Source organism: Artibeus jamaicensis, unplaced genomic scaffold (assembly GCF_021234435.1).
Source record: "Artibeus jamaicensis isolate MK-2021 breed Jamaican fruit bat unplaced genomic scaffold, CSHL_Jam_final contig_60, whole genome shotgun sequence".
In the NCBI taxonomy this organism is placed as follows: Eukaryota; Metazoa; Chordata; class Mammalia; order Chiroptera; family Phyllostomidae; genus Artibeus; species Artibeus jamaicensis.
The window spans coordinates 9,887,876-9,903,535 of NW_026521900.1; the positions used below are offsets into that span (position 1 = coordinate 9,887,876).

The 15,660-nt window shown below is 39.2% G+C and overlaps 1 protein-coding gene and 1 non-coding gene across 4 annotated transcripts in view; both read left to right on the forward strand.

Annotated features, from left to right (window-relative positions):
• The window catches only part of JADE3 (jade family PHD finger 3), a 148,819-nt gene that overhangs the window by 41,307 nt on the left and 91,852 nt on the right, over nt 1-15,660 (forward strand). The window lies entirely within an intron of this gene.
• Nucleotides 13,543-13,673, forward strand: LOC119060442 (small nucleolar RNA SNORA42/SNORA80 family). Its single transcript, XR_005084591.1, has one exon. It is a non-coding gene; the product is annotated as a small nucleolar RNA SNORA42/SNORA80 family (small nucleolar RNA).

Here is a 15,660-nt window from a genome sequence, read left to right on the forward strand (position 1 = left end):
AATGTGGCTTTGTGAATTACTCCATTAGTTCAAATCTTAGCTCCCTGGTCTCTTCACTGAGACACTTTTGTAAAAATGGATAACATCATGTCATAGGTTTGAGCAAATGAATTAAAATATGTGAAGCATCTATGATAGCAAAGGGTGCCCCATGAGTATGGTTCTGCATATCCCTCTTTACAGTCTGCCCCTAGCTTGAACCCCCAATTCACTGTTTATCAATCTTTTATACCATGCCATAGTCTTAATCATACAGAATTATGTACAGGATTTTTGTTTGTTTGTTTGTTCATTTTATTTTGTTTTAAGCATATTATTTCTCCCCATGCTGTCATGTGTGTCAATGCCCCTCACTTTAGTCCAGGGCTGGCCTTCCCCTTGATGGACTCTGAAACCCATTCATGTTCATACCAAGGATAAAACCCTACTCAAAGATGAACCCCTACTTAAAGATGGGCTTCAGGACACGTTGTACTTGAAATCTAATTTGTATAAGCTAAGACGGAAATTTTTGATGTATAGCGAAAAGTCCCTTGATTGCATTTTCATGTGAGTTAGCCACCTCACACCAGATTACAAGAGCTGGTTATTCACACCACTTTAAAACTCCCTGACAATGATAGCATCTTAATTCATGAAAAGAGTATCTACAACACAAATGCAAATTACAAATAAGAGTCCCCCTCATTGAGAGCCTGATTTTGAACAGTGACCAGCACACCACTAATGATACAATCTGTCTCTGAGTGAGTTGCATGGGAGGCCAAGGAATCTTCACAAGATTGTATCACATGTGTGGACTTGGACAAGGGACTTTAGTGATGTGATTCTCATATTTCATGTTATCAGCATGGGAACTCTTCTTGGTGCTTTTCTGAAACTGTGGTATTCCTGTCCTTTAGCTAATGTTCTCAATTGTATTAATATTCCAATCCTTTCCTGGAATGAGGTCAAACTCACTTTTTCTCAACCATGCTACTCCCTGGTTATATATATGCACACACCTGAGGTCTACCTGAAAAAAGTCCATCCACTCTTAATATAATGAGAACAGTTTATGTGACATTGATGTAATCTGGCAGCCAAGGGGAGTGGACTGGATACACATGTGTGAACAATAATGACTTCACTGTATTAGTCAGTGGGGGTGATAGATGCCATTGAGTGAGCACGTGTACTGTGTAGCCATCACATTCAAAATGACTGAGTGAGTAGAGCAATGAATCTGCATCAGATTTTGCTTTAAGCTTGAACATTCCTCTGTGGAAACTATTCAGATGATTCAGAAGGCCACAGCTATGGGAAACTGGTGATTGGCAGCTTCATCAAAAGAACATGCCGACTCATGCATCACGTCTTGTGCAAAGTTTTTTTTTTTTGTGAAACATCAAATCATGCAGGTGACTCAGCCCTGCTACAGCCCAGATTTGGTGCTCTATGACTTGTGGCTTTTCCCAAAACTAAAATCACCTTTGAAAGGGAAGAGATTGCAGACAATTGACAAGATTCAGGAAAATACAGCGGGGCAGCTGATGGCAATTGGGAGAACTGTGTGAGGTCCCAAGGTGCCTACTTTGAAGGGGACCGAGGCATCATTATCCTGTGTACAGTGTTTCTTCTATCCAGTTACCTTCTTCAGTAATTGTCTTTGTTTCTCATATTACATAGCTGAATACCTTCTGAACAGACCTCATATATAACACCAATTAATAAATAATAATAAAAGAATAAATTCAGTGTATCATATACTCAAACCATCAACCTACTTTTTTCTTTTTTAAATATATTTTATTCATTATACCATTACAGTTGTCCCATTTCCCCCCTTCTTTCCCCTCCACCCTGCACACCCCCTCCCCCACAATTACCCCCCCTTTAGTTTATGTCCATGTGTCACAACTTACTTTTTATCCATCCTGTATTCTTGTGTCTGGCTTGCTTTTGGCTTATTTTGCTCAACATAATGTTTCTCAGATTCATACCTGATAATGTATATATCAGTAGTCCACCCTCTTTTATTGCTGAGTTATATGAATGTACCAAAATTTGTTTATCTGGTCTCCTGTTGAGGGACGTTTTGAGGGTTTTGGGAAGTCTTTTTGTGGTTTTAATTTATATTTCTCTGGTACCTAATACTAATTAATATCTTTTCATAATTTATCACCATTTGAATACCTTCTTCTGAAAAGCCTATTCAAGACAATTGCCATTTGTCTGTAAGAAATAAGCATAGAAGTTGAGGAAGCACAGAGAGTCCCAAACAAGATGAACTGAAAGACGCCCACACCAAGACACATCATAATTAAAATGCCAAAGTTTAAAGACAAAGAGAGAATCTTACAAGCAGCAGGAGAAAAGCAGTTAGTTACCAAGAAGGGAGCTCCCATAAGACTTTCAGCTGATTTCTCAAGAGAAAGTTTGCAGGCCAGAAGGATTGGCACAAAATATTCAAAGTAATGAAAAGCAAAGACCTACAATCAAGATTACTCCATCCAGCAAGGCTATCATTTAAAATGGAAGGACCGATAAAGACCTTCCCAGAGAAGAAAAAGCTAAAGGAGTTCATCACCATCTAACTAGTATAACAAAAATGTTTAAAGTATTCTTGAAGAAGAAGATAAAAAATGTGAATAATAAAATGGTAATAACTACATACCTATCAATAATTACTTTAAATGTAAATGAAATGCTCTAATCAAAAGACAGAGTGGCTGAATGGATAACAAAACAAGATCCATACTTACACTACCTACAAGAGACACACTTCAGATCTTAAAAAAAACAGACTGAAAGCAAAGAGATAGAAAAAGACATTTCATGCAAATGGAGATGAAAAAAGCTGGTATAGCAGTACTTATCAGACCAAATAGACATTAAAACAAAAGTTATAACCAAAGATGAAGGGCCCAGCAATTTCATGTCTGGGTATATATCCGAAGGAACCCAAAACACTAATTTGAAAAGACATATATTTCCCTATGCTCATTACAGCATTATTTACAATAGCCAAAATATGGATGCAACCTAAGTGTTTATCAAAAGACAGATGGGTAAAGAAGTACATATATACAATGGAATATTACTCAGTGCTGAGAAGAATGAAATCTTGCCTTTTGTGAAAACATGGCTGGACCTAGAGGGCATTATGCCAAATAAAATAAGCTAGACAGAGAAATACAACTGCCATATGATTTCATTTATATGTAGAGTCTGAAAAAAATAGTAAACAAACAAATAAAAACACATAGATACAGAGAAAAAAATGATGCTTTCCAGTTAGGAGGGGGTGTGGAGGAATGGGTGAAACAAAGGGAAGTGATTAAGATGTACAAATTGCCAGTTATAAAAGCAGCAGTGGGAATTTAAAGTATAGCATGGGAATATAGTCAATGTTGTAATAACTAGGTATGGTGTCAGATGGGTACTAGACTTATCGGGGTGATCGCTTTGTAAATTATATAAATGTCTAGTCACTGTGTTGTGTACTTGAAACTAATATTGTATGTTAGTGGTAGTTGGAAAATAATTTTTTAAAAAACACTTTGCCCATTTTTATATTGAGTTGCTTTTCTTATTAATTTATTAGTGCATTTAATTATGTTTTACTGATTATTCTCTTACAGTTGTCCCAATTTTTCCCCTTGATTCCCCTCCACCCAGCACTCCCCCCCTCGCTCAGGCAATCCCCACCACTGTTCATGTCCATGGGTCATGCATTTAAGATGATACCTTTGCTGGGTAGAGCAATCTTAGCTATACTATAGGTCCCTGCTTTTCATGACTATTTCTTGCCAGTCTTTTCTAGCCTGCAAAGTTTCTCATGAGAAGTCAGCTGACAGTCTTATGGGAACTCCCCTGTAGGTAACTAACTTCTTTTCTCTTGCTGCTTATAAGTTCTCTCTTTATCTTTAACCTTTGGCATCATAATTGTGGTATGTCTTGGAGTGAGCCTCTTTGCATCCATCTTGTTTGGGACTCTCTGTGCTTCTTGAACTTGCATGTCTGTCTCCTTCACCAAATTATGGAATTTTTCTTTGATTATTTTTTCAAATATATTTCCAGTTTCTTACTCTACCTCTTCTCTTTGTGGCACCTCTATGATGTGGGTGTTGGAATGCTTGAAGTTGTCCCAGAGGCTCCTTACTTATACTATCCTTGGGTTTTTTAATTCTTTTCTCTTCTTACTGTTCTGATTGGTTGTTTTTGCTTCCTTATGTTCCAAATCATTAATTTGATTCTCAGCTTCATCCACTCTACTGTTATTTCCCTGTAAATTGTTCTTTATTTCGATTAGTATATTCTTCATTTCTACCGTTGGTTTAGACTGGGTGGTTTTTGTGCTGTTGAGGTCCTCACTAAGTTCCTTGAGCATCCTTATAACCAGTGTTTTGAACTCAGCATCTGATAGATTGCTTATCTCCATTTTGTTAGGTTCTTTTTTCTGGAGTTTTGACCTGTTCTTTCATATGGGCCATGTTTCTTTGTTTCTATATATTAGGTAGAGCTGCTATGACTCCATGTCTTGGTAGTGTGGCCTACCTAATATAGTAGGTGTCCTATAGAATCAAATGGTACAGCCTCCCCTATCACTCTAGCTGAGCACTGGAGGTGCACCCTTCTTGTGCGGTGAGTATTCCTTCCTCTTGTAGTTGAGCCTTGATTGCTGCTGGCAGGTCAATTGGATGGTTTTACCCAGGTCAGTCAGCTGCAAGGACTGGCTGTAACCACTGACTACCAACCTCAGCCCTCTGGAGGATCAGCTGTACAGGGGCAGGGTTTTGGTACCCTGATGTGGTCTGTAATTGTCTATTGGGTGTGAAGGCCCTGGGTTTTCCTAGGTGGTGCAGGGCAAGTTCTGCCCCACCTATATTCTGCCCAGGATCACCCTGCATGAGCTACAGAACAATCTGCAGATGGCTGCTATTTGTGCTGGACTTGTAGGTTCCCAGGTGAAGCCAAGCTGTGAACCTAGGCTGGCTGCTGCTAGTGCTGTGCCTTGGGCCACTTAGCAAGAAATACAGTGTGGAGAGGGGGTGTCTGGGGACCACTGAAGCCCACTGTTGCTTGTTTGAGAGAATTTAGGAAGTCGTGAAACATGAGCCAGGATCATCCATTCATATGGAAAAGCCACTGTTAAAAGCTTGGGTGGGCCCATAATTTGGGTGGGGCAGAGCCTCAGGAGATCTCCAGGGCAGGACAAACAGTTAGCCAGGTTGGTGGAGTTTCAGGTATGGCACCCACCTGCCAGCTCTGTGGCTCTGTGGAAGAAGGGTTTTAGAAAAGAAACAATGGCCTCTGCTCACCTTTCTGTCTTGGAGAAAGCTGTCCCCCAGCTGTCACCTTGATGCCAGATATTTCATTTTCTCCCCATATGCCAATGGTGTCCTTCAAGCTGCTACCCCAATGCTGAAGTTCAGAGGGAGTGGGTCTGAATAAGTTCGTGTGTGTGTTCTTTAAGAGGGACTGCTTGGGACTCCAGAAGTTTCTTCCACTGACTCAATCCCCAATGGTTTTTGCAGGAAGAATTTATGGGAACTTATCTTCTTATTACTGGAACCCTGGGCTGGGGGGGCGGGGCTGGCATGGGGCTAGGACGTCTCATTTCTGAGATGCCCTTCCTGAATTTTCATCTACCACATGTGTGTGCAACCAACCCATTTCACCTCTACATCTCTGTCCCTCCTACCAGTCTGGCTGGATGTGGTTTCTTTAATTCCATAGTTGGGCTTCCATTCAACTTGATTTCTAATGGTTCTGAGTGATGGTTGTTCTATAGTTTAGTTCTATATTAATTTTGATTTGGTTGTGCAAGAAGGCGAGCTGTGCTTACCTACTCCTCTATCTTGTTATTAGTGTTCTTTGTATAGCCAGGATATAAGTCCTTTCTTGTCTGAGAGTCCATTTTCAATCTTAAGAGTATGCTTTTCACACAAAAACCAGTTCAGAAATGATTATAGAAGCTTCATTTTTAATAATCAGTGTTGGAAACCGCCCAAATGTTCTTCAGTGGATGAATGGTCAAGAAAACTGTGGTACATCCATGTAATGGAATAAAAGGAATGAACTATTGATACATGAACAACTTGGATGGATCTCAGGAACACTTATGCTGAATGAAAAAGAGCCAGTCTGAAAACTTTATGTATTTATGATTTCAGTTACATAATATTATTAGTATGACAACTTTATTGAGGTATAATTTACATACCACAAAATTCACATGTTTAAATATAAAACTCACTGCTTTTTTAGTAAATTTACCAAGTTAATATAACCATCTCCATAATCGAGTTTTAAATTATTTCCATCTCTCTATTAAAATTCCTTGTACTCATTTGCCATCATCACTCCATCCCTTCCCACCCCACCCTAGTCCTTGGCAACCACTAAATTACTTTGTCTTTATAGATTTGTATTTTGTGGACATCTCCTATAAATAAAATCATACAGTATATGGTCTTCTATGTCTGGCTTCTTTCACGTAGCATAATGTTTTTGAGGTCCATCTGTGGTTGTGTCATGAGTCAGTAATTCATTCTTTTTAGTTATTGATAGTATGTTATATCTGTATACCACATTACGATTATCTGTTTGCTGTAGATGGACATTTGGAGTGTTATTGTTTTCATAAATAATGCTGTGAACATTCAAGTACATGTCCTTTTGTAGACATATGTTTTCATTTCACTTAGGTAGATTCCTAGAAGCACAATTGCTAGGTTGTATGGTAAATTTATGCTTAACTTTTTAAAGAAACTGTCCATCTGTTTTCCAAGATGGCTGAACAATTTTTTAAAGATTTTATTTTTAGAGATGGGAAGGGAGGGACCAAAACATAAATGTGTGGTTGCCTCTCACATAGCTCCACATGTGTGGTTGCCTCCACATAGCTACACATCTGGGACAGGGTCCAAAACCCAGGCATGTGCCCTGACTAGGAATCAAACTGGCAACCCTTTGGTTCACAGCTGGTGCTCAATCTACTGAGCTGTATCAGCCAGGGCTGGCTGAAACATTTTTATGCTCCCACCAGAAATTCCTGGAGAATGTTCCATGTGTACTTGAAAAGTATGTGCGTGTTGCTCACATTGTCAGAAATGCTTTATAAATGCCAGGTTGGTCAACTTTGGCTTGGTGTCATGTAAGTTTTCTATATTCTTACTGCTTTTCTTTCTAGATGTTCCATCTGTTGTTATCAAGAGTGAGGTGTGGAACTCTTTATTAGTGTTTCTTTGTATTTAGTTTTCAACAGTTTGATTATGATGTGCAGGGGTGTGTATTTCTTTGTATTTGTTATGTTTGGTATTCTCAGCTTCTTGATGATTTTCAGCTATTTTCTTCAAATATTTTTTAGTATGACACTTTTTCTTATCTGTATTGAATTCCAGTTACACAAATATTAGATCCTTTATAGTTATCCTGCAGGTCCCTGAGGCTTTGTTCTTTTTATCCCCAAGTGTTTTTTCTTTCTGTTATTTAGTTGGGCTAGTTTGTTTATCTGTTTTCAAGTTTACTGCCTCCTCCATTGTACTGTGGCGTTCTTTGTGTGAATTTTTAATTTGGGGTATTTTATTATTCAGTTCTAAAGTTTCAATTTGATTATCCTTCATATCTTCTCTCTACTTTGCCAGTACTTTCTATTTTAACTTTAACAGTGTTCAAGTTTGGTGATTACTTTTTTAAAGTATATTTTATTGATTATGCTGTTATAGTTGTCCCATTTTTTTCTCCCCTTTATTCCCCTCCACCCTGCACCACCTCTCCCACCAGCATTCACCCCCCCTTAATTCATGTCCATGGGTCGTACATATGTTCTTCACCTTTCCACTTCCTATACTATTCTTAACTTCCCCCTGTCTATTTTGTATTTACAGCTTATGCTTCTTATTCCCTGTACATTTCCCCCCCATTCTCCCTCCTCCCCCTCCCCACTGATAACCGATAACCCTCCATGTGATCTCCTTTTCTGTGATTCTGTTCCTATTCTAGTTGTTTGCCTAGTTTATTTTGTTTTTTAGATTCAGTTGTTGATAGTTGTGAGTTGTTATCACTTTACTGTTCATATTTTTAACATCTTCTTTTTCTTAGATAAGTCCCTTTAACATTTCATATAATAAGGGCTTGGTGATGATGAACTCCTTTAACTTGACCTTATCTGGGAAGCACTTTTATCTGCCCTTCCACTCTAAATTATAACATTGCTGGATAGGGTAATCTTGGATGGAGATCCTTGCCTTTCATGACTACCAATACTTCTTGCCAGCCCCTTCTTGCCTGCAAGGTTGCTTTTGAGAAATCAGCTGCTAGTATTATGGGAAGTCTTTTGTCGGTGATTGTCTCCTTTTCTCTTACTACTTTTAAGATTCTCTCCTCTTTAATCTTGGGTAATGTAATTATGATGTGCCTTGGTGTGTGCTTTCTTAGATCCAACCTCTTTGGGACTCTCTGAGCTTCCTGGACTTCCTGGAAGTCTGTTTCCTTTGCCAGATTAGGGAAGTTCTCCTTCATTATGTTTTCAAGTAAGTTTTCAATTTCTTGCTCTTCCTCTTCTCCTTCTGGCATTCTTATGATTTGGATACTGGACTGTTTCAAGTTCTCCTGGAAGTTCCTAAGCCTTTCATTTTTTTTTTTAATTCTTGTTTCTTTATTTTTTTTTCTGGTTGCATGTTTATTTCTTCCTTCTGCTCCAGATCATTGATTTGAGTCCCAATTTCCTTCCCTTCACTGTTGGTTCCCTGTATATTTTTCTTTATTTCAATTTGCATAGCCTTCACTTTTTCCTCTTTGGGTGGGTTTGTGTACTTTTTTTTTAATATTTTCTTTACTTATTTTTCGAGAGAGGGGAAGGGAAGGAGAAAGAGAGGGAGAGAAACATCAATGTGTGGTTGCCTCTCATGTGTCCCCTGCCGGGAACTGGCCTGCAACCCAGGCATGTGCCCCTGGGAACCGAACCGCGATACTCTGGTTCGCAGGCCCGCGCTCAATCCACTGAGCTATGCCAGCCAGGGCCAGGGTTTGTGTACTTTATAGGACCCTGTGCATCTCTCCAACTAACTCTCCTGGGAAGCTGGGAGTTTCCTCTGCCACTGCAACCCCCACAAATTTTTACAGCCAAAGGCTTTGAGGCTTTGTTTTCCCATGCTGGATCTCTGGGTTGCACAGTCTGTCTTGCTTCCCATTTGTTCCTCCTGGTTCATCTGCACTCACATGTGGAACCACTCTGGTCTGCTAGCCACTGTCTTGCCATACGTCCTCTCCACACATCCTCTCCACCCCTCCTACTAGTCTGAACGAATGTTTCCTTCTTAATTCCTTGGCTTTTAGACTTCCATACAGTTCGATTTTTGGCAGTTCAGGTAATTTTTTGTTTTTAAATTTGTTGTTCTTCTTTTGGTTGTGCAAGAAGAAGGCAAAGTGTATCTACTTATGCCTCCATCTTGACCAGAAGTGTTGGTGATTACTCTTTTAAGCACTTCTATAATGGTGGCTTTATGGTATTTGTTAGATAATTTCAACATTTGTGTCATCTCATTGTTGGCATCTGTTGATTGTCTTCTCCCATGTGAGTTGGCGTTTCTGTGCTTCTTTGTATACTGAGTAATTTTGGATTTTAACCTGGACATTTTGAATATTTATGTTATTAGATTCTGAATTTTTGTGTAGATTTAATGGAGAGTGTTGATATATTTGTTTTAGCAGTCAGTTGACCTGGTTAGGCTCAGACTGCAAGTTCCAACTCTCTTTCTGTGGGCTATAGTTCCAATGTCAGTTCAGTATTCATTGCTTTTGCAATGCTTTTTGGATCTGCTCCATGTATGACACCCACGGTTCAGTATGGGACATGTTAGTCTGTTAACTTAGTCCTCAAAGTCTTTGACATGCTTATTAGGATCAAATCCACACATGCATAGGCGGAGGGTGATCCAAGTTGTTCATAAGCAGCTTTATAGGTTTGCTTTCCTGAGCTATTCCCTTTTTGTTATTTTCATGATACCTTCTGGTTCCTAGAGCTTTCCTTTTCAATCCTCCAATAAAAAATAATACACTTCCACAGTGCACTACCTCTGGAGCATAAGGGGCAGGCAAAGAGAGAAAGTAAGAAAAAATACACAGTGGGATTTGGATTTTCCCTTTTGGAGCTATAGCTCTGCCTAATAGAATGAAAATTCCTCTCCCTGGAGAGTTAGTCTCCCTCTGCCAGTCAATTTTATTGCTGCTGCTACAGCCTCTATCATAGGATTTTCTGGGCATAAGAAAAGGGAGAAGAATGAGAGAAAAACCCAGGGGATTCCCCCCACCCCTTCTCTTTGAGTTTTAGTAGTTCCCATTTCCAAAAACAGCATCTTCAGTCAGAACATGTGCTCTAACCACAGTGCTTTCAGGTTTTGTTATGTTGAGTTCAGGCCAGAAAATACAAGAGGAAAAAGAGTAGTAAAGTCACCACCAGTTAGCTGTATTTGGCATTTTGGTATTCTTCCCTGACCCACCTGCTGGTATATACTTCAAACATTTTTCTAATAGCTGCTCATTCATTTTATACAGATTTTGTAGTTGCATTTGGTGGATAGAAAGGTTAGTGTGTGTATTCCCTCTTACCTGGACCAGAAGTCTTAACTGATATATTAAGTGATATTTCGGATTCTCCCCCTACCCAAAGTTTTTATATTTCAGAAATCATAGTTTCAGAGATGCACTGTTTATTGTTAAGTGGACATAAGTTTCTAAGGGTAAGCATAGGAGCTACACTATTGGCAGAATATATAATGACCTGAAAAACAAAGCCACTTTTCTTAAGGCATGGGTGGTAATCCCATCCAGAAGCACAGTTCTCTGTACTTATGCAGCATATTGTTGACCTTGTTATTTTCCTTGGCCCTGTCTCTCTCTCTCTCTGTCACATTCTCTTAACTTCTGTCCTGCTATTTTCCAGTAAACTTTGCCCCCCAGGACTTTGTCCTCCTCCCTTCTCTTTTTGTTTGTGGTTTCCTCTACCTTTGACACCTTCCTAACATTACAGTCTTGCATTTGATCATCAGACTCTGTCTTCCAAGGATAAATACACTGCCCTGTGACATCTTAGGATGTACATGCTTGCATTTGGAGGATAGAGAAGCTAGACTGGAGAAGCTGCGGGTGAGTAATCAGCTTCTGCTCTTAGATTAGGGCCAGACCCGAGTCTCTACAGGGCATTGTGGTGGTCTAGCAGGCTGGTATTCCAGAATATTAGGGCTTTTTCTCTCATACAGTATTTCTGGTGATTGTGGGGCCAGGCCAGATGAAGCTCCAGCATAGCTAGGAATACAGGTTTAGAAAGCCACAGTAACCTCATTAACTTGGGAGTATATCAGAGCCTTCTAAGCTGTTTTTTGGTTTCATTATATTTTGTTTTGTTTGTTAATCATGAAATTTAATAGGAAGAAACTACTAAATAACAGTTACTTTTTGCAAGTATTTCTTATTGTTAGTTATGTGGTACAGAATCACTACTGGAAGGAATTCCTAAATAGGCAAAAACACATGGGCAGAGCACATGTTTTTATGTTGCATTATGCTTTCACTCTTTTGCTATGGTGGAAACATACATTCCTTAAAAATCAGTGGGTTTCCCAGGTGTCCATTCAGATCCATGAGATTCCAGGCACATAAAGGCTGCTTAACTCATAACTGTCTGGACATATAGCTATGTACAGATAAAATACCTGTTGGCATGAAAGATATGGTACCTTTGGAAAGAAAGTCCTCAGGTACAGTATGTTGTCTTATTAAGTACCACTGAAATCCATTATCTTCATGGCTAGGAGCAGGGCAGCAGCAGGGAGCTGCCTGAGTTCTGAACCCACTGTTTCTATGTCAGACTGGCCCTCCTCGCACAAGGACAGGTTAATGATACTCGTTTTCCACTGCTAAGACTTTTTTTCTTCTGGCAGTAGCCAGAATGACTTGTTAAAAAGAAAACACACTCATTATTCTCACTCTTTCACTTAACAAAGTAATCTTCATTTCAGTGGGATGCTTCTGTGGAGATCTCTTTAGCTGTGAGAGCAATTTGACTTTGGTATTGGGAGAATAACAAGTCACAGAAATAATGATTAAATAGGCAACAGTTCTACAAATAATACTGATTTAATTATGTGCACACGTTTAACCAAAGCTTGAGAATTAGGGTAACTTTATTCAAGGTCAGCATAATGCTCGTAAACCCCTGGCTTTAATAATTTTGAGACCCAATTAAATGAATTATTCCTTATTGATTGTGAAATATTCCCCAGGTAATACCATTAAAGGCTATGTCGAATTCAGATTGTTGCATATTTTTAAAAACTTGTCTTGGGATAACTGTTGCATTTCCCAGAACCTGTGAGCTCTAAACTGAGAGGCTCTGATACAAGGTTGATGGAACCTGAGAATTGGACCTTGGAAATCACAAAATCCAGGTACCTTCCCTGTGCAGGAATCCTCTTCACAATATCTTGTCAGATAGGCAGTTGTCTGACTCTTGACCACTTTTCCCCCCAAAGAATTTTTCTCCTCCACACATTCTTGAGGCTGCTCACTCATCTTTTCATCATAGGTCATTCCTTATTCCCAAGCCAGGATCTGGCCTTCCTGGAATTCTCACCACTGTTCCCAGCTCCTTCCTCCATAGCCATACAGAGTAATCCTCGTTTGTCCAAAATAGTTAAAGCCGTCTACTTTCCTGGTTCTTTAAACAGCTTATTTCAATGATTTTAATATAGTGGAAAAATTCAAAGAGTGGTGTAATGAACACTCAGATTCTTCCCTTGCTGGGATATCAGCAATTAAGATTTTGTCATAGTTTTCTTAAAAGAATTAAAACATTACAGAAATGATTATTTCCCCTCTTGATCACCTCTTCTAGTGTCATCTTCCTCCCTCCTCAATTTCATGCTTATATGGGTATATATAAACAACATACAGATTTGTTTTTGATCTCTGTTTTAACATATATAAATGGTGGCATTATGAATGTGTGTACATATTTTGTACACACAGCAAAATGTCTTAGATCTTTTCATGTTTTATATTAATTTTTCCATACTATATATTGTATTAGTCAGTCATTATATCAATATATAACTAATATTGTTGGTTGTTTGATATCTAGGCATATGGTTGGATTGTATGTAGTCCCTTCCCCTTTTGAAGTTAGATATGGCCGTGTGACTTGCTTTGTTCATTGAAATGTCAGCAAAAGTAATAGTTGTACTTCCAAATGGAATTTTTAAGAGCCAGCCTCAGCCTGGATCTGAAAATAAGTACATTGGGCTTTTGTACCAACTCACTTTAAACATGTAACATAAGGAATAAATAGACTTTAGTTGTTAAGCCACCAAAATTTTAGGTTCCTTTTGTTACTTTGGCAAACTTAGCCCATTCTGATTAATAAGTAGACCTATATCATTGTTTACAGTGCTGCAAAGTATCCCAAAGTGTGAATAGACCTTATTCTGCCTAACCATTCTATTTACAAGAGCCTAAGTACTTACCAAATTTTGATTTTTTAAAAGTGATTTTTATTATGCATGGGCTTGGATTTATGACAGACCCATCCCCCTGGGTCTCTCATAGTGGCCCATGCCAGAGCACCCTGACCCAGAACCATTGCCCAGCCTCTGCCCATTTGTTGCAGGACTGAAGCAGGCCTCACAGTAGGGGGGGGAAGATTTTTATTTATTTATTTTTAGAGAGAGGGGAAGGAAGGAAGAAAGAGAAGGAGCTAAACATTAGTTTGTTGTTGTCTCTTGTGTGCCCCCTACTTGGGGAACTGGCCTACAACCCAGGCATGTGTCCTGACTGGGAATTGAATCAGCAGTCCTTTAGTTCACAGGCCTGCACTCAATCCACTGAGCTACACCAGCCAGGGCCAAATTTTGATTTTATAAACAGTTCTGTTTTGGTAATTGTGTAAATTGCGAGAGTTTCTTCAAAATATGTATCTAGAAATAGGATTGCTAGGTCACAGGGTATGGTTAATTTTGTAGGATTCTGTCTTTACTATCCAAAGTTGCTATAACAATTTTCATTCTTACCCTTTCAAATGTCATTTGTGTGGCATGATTCCCAAACCTTTTTCCAATCTGGGTTCCCTCCCTGGATTCCCTTTTGTCGATCATTGTTTCTCAGTACTCAGGTTGGAACTTGGTTTTGTCCAGTTGTCCAATTGAGGTAGATATGTTTCCAAATTCAGCCCAAGTTGCTCTATCACCCTGAGGTATTTGCTGGCATCCAAAAGTGAACTGTTCTCATCTTTTATTTAGGAAACAGGGTTTTAAAAATTTCAGGGGCTTTACATATGTTCTAGTTAAATTTAATTCTGTTTTTGCTTGTCATATTCGCTTTTGAACTCTCCCTTTTTCTCTGATAAATGTTACTCCTAGGTAATAACTTTAAGTTTTGATCAGCACAGGGCCAAGGGCATAGTTCTGTACCCCATCACAATATACCTTTCAGGTTTATCTTTCTGAAGCCTGGATTCTTCATCTTATCAACTGGAAAATCCCGAAAGCCTTTTTCAGCTGTATCCACATATACTGTACCTATAAAGAATTATCTCAATAAGTGATTCGAGTGACCGTAATAGAAAGGAGTCTGGGGTACGTTGGGTGCAATTTTGGAGAGCCTGTGCTGGCCGCTAGTGACTATTTTTTTCTTTTTCAAGTGCTTAGCCAACCAGTGCTTTATTAATCTGGTCTAGAATTTAGTTTGGAGTGAGAGCCAAGCTCTTTATTTGTAATTATTTTAATCTATGCCTTCAAAAATAAGGGAGATTTTTGCCCTTCTCCAGTCGGTTGGGAGGTCTGGTTTCTACAAGTTTTCATAGATGAGATGTAGTGATTCTGTTCTCATAGATGCAGATAGCCTTTTAGCCCTGAGGAGAGGAACAAGGTGGTTTCTAGAATTATGACCCACCATAATGTTTGTGCTGTCCTCCCAGCCAGGATATCTTTTCTCCTTGCACCAGACTAAACCTGTTCATAGTTCCAGGAACTGTAAGGACTCCCTAGGCCAGTAGCTCAGGTCATTACAAGTTCGGCTTGCTAGTGGTCTTTCTGTTGTTCTTTGGGACCAACTACATGTCTAATTCCAGTTACTATTTTTGTATTTAGATTCCTAGTTGCATGTGTCAGAACCCCAACTCTAATTAGTCTGAAAAATAAAAGAAAGTATACTGGTAAATGAATATCCCAAGGACTGCTACCTTTAGGAATGGCTACATCCTCACACACATTGCAGCCATACATCTCCTTCTCTCATCTTTGCTTTCCTTCAAGTTAGTTTTGCTCTCAGGCAGGATATCTGCAACAAATGCAGTGCCTCTTTTTCAGTAATTCTATCAAAATCCTTGGTTGACTAGCCTAGGTCATGTGCCTTAGGCCCAGGGTGTGTGTATGTGTTGGGGAGGCAGAGATTGCCCTCATCCAGACCACATGGACTAAGAGCCCTCATTCATTCCTCTCTTATGCATTTACTGAGTGCTTACTGTGTGACGGGTACCATGTTAGGCTCAGGGGTTATCAAGTGAACAACACAGGCATAGTTGTTCCCTTCTTAAAAATGTGTAAGTATGAAAAATGGACTTTAATATGTTTACAGTGATAAAGGAGAAGTTACTGATGCTAGAAAGTAAATGACAGGGGT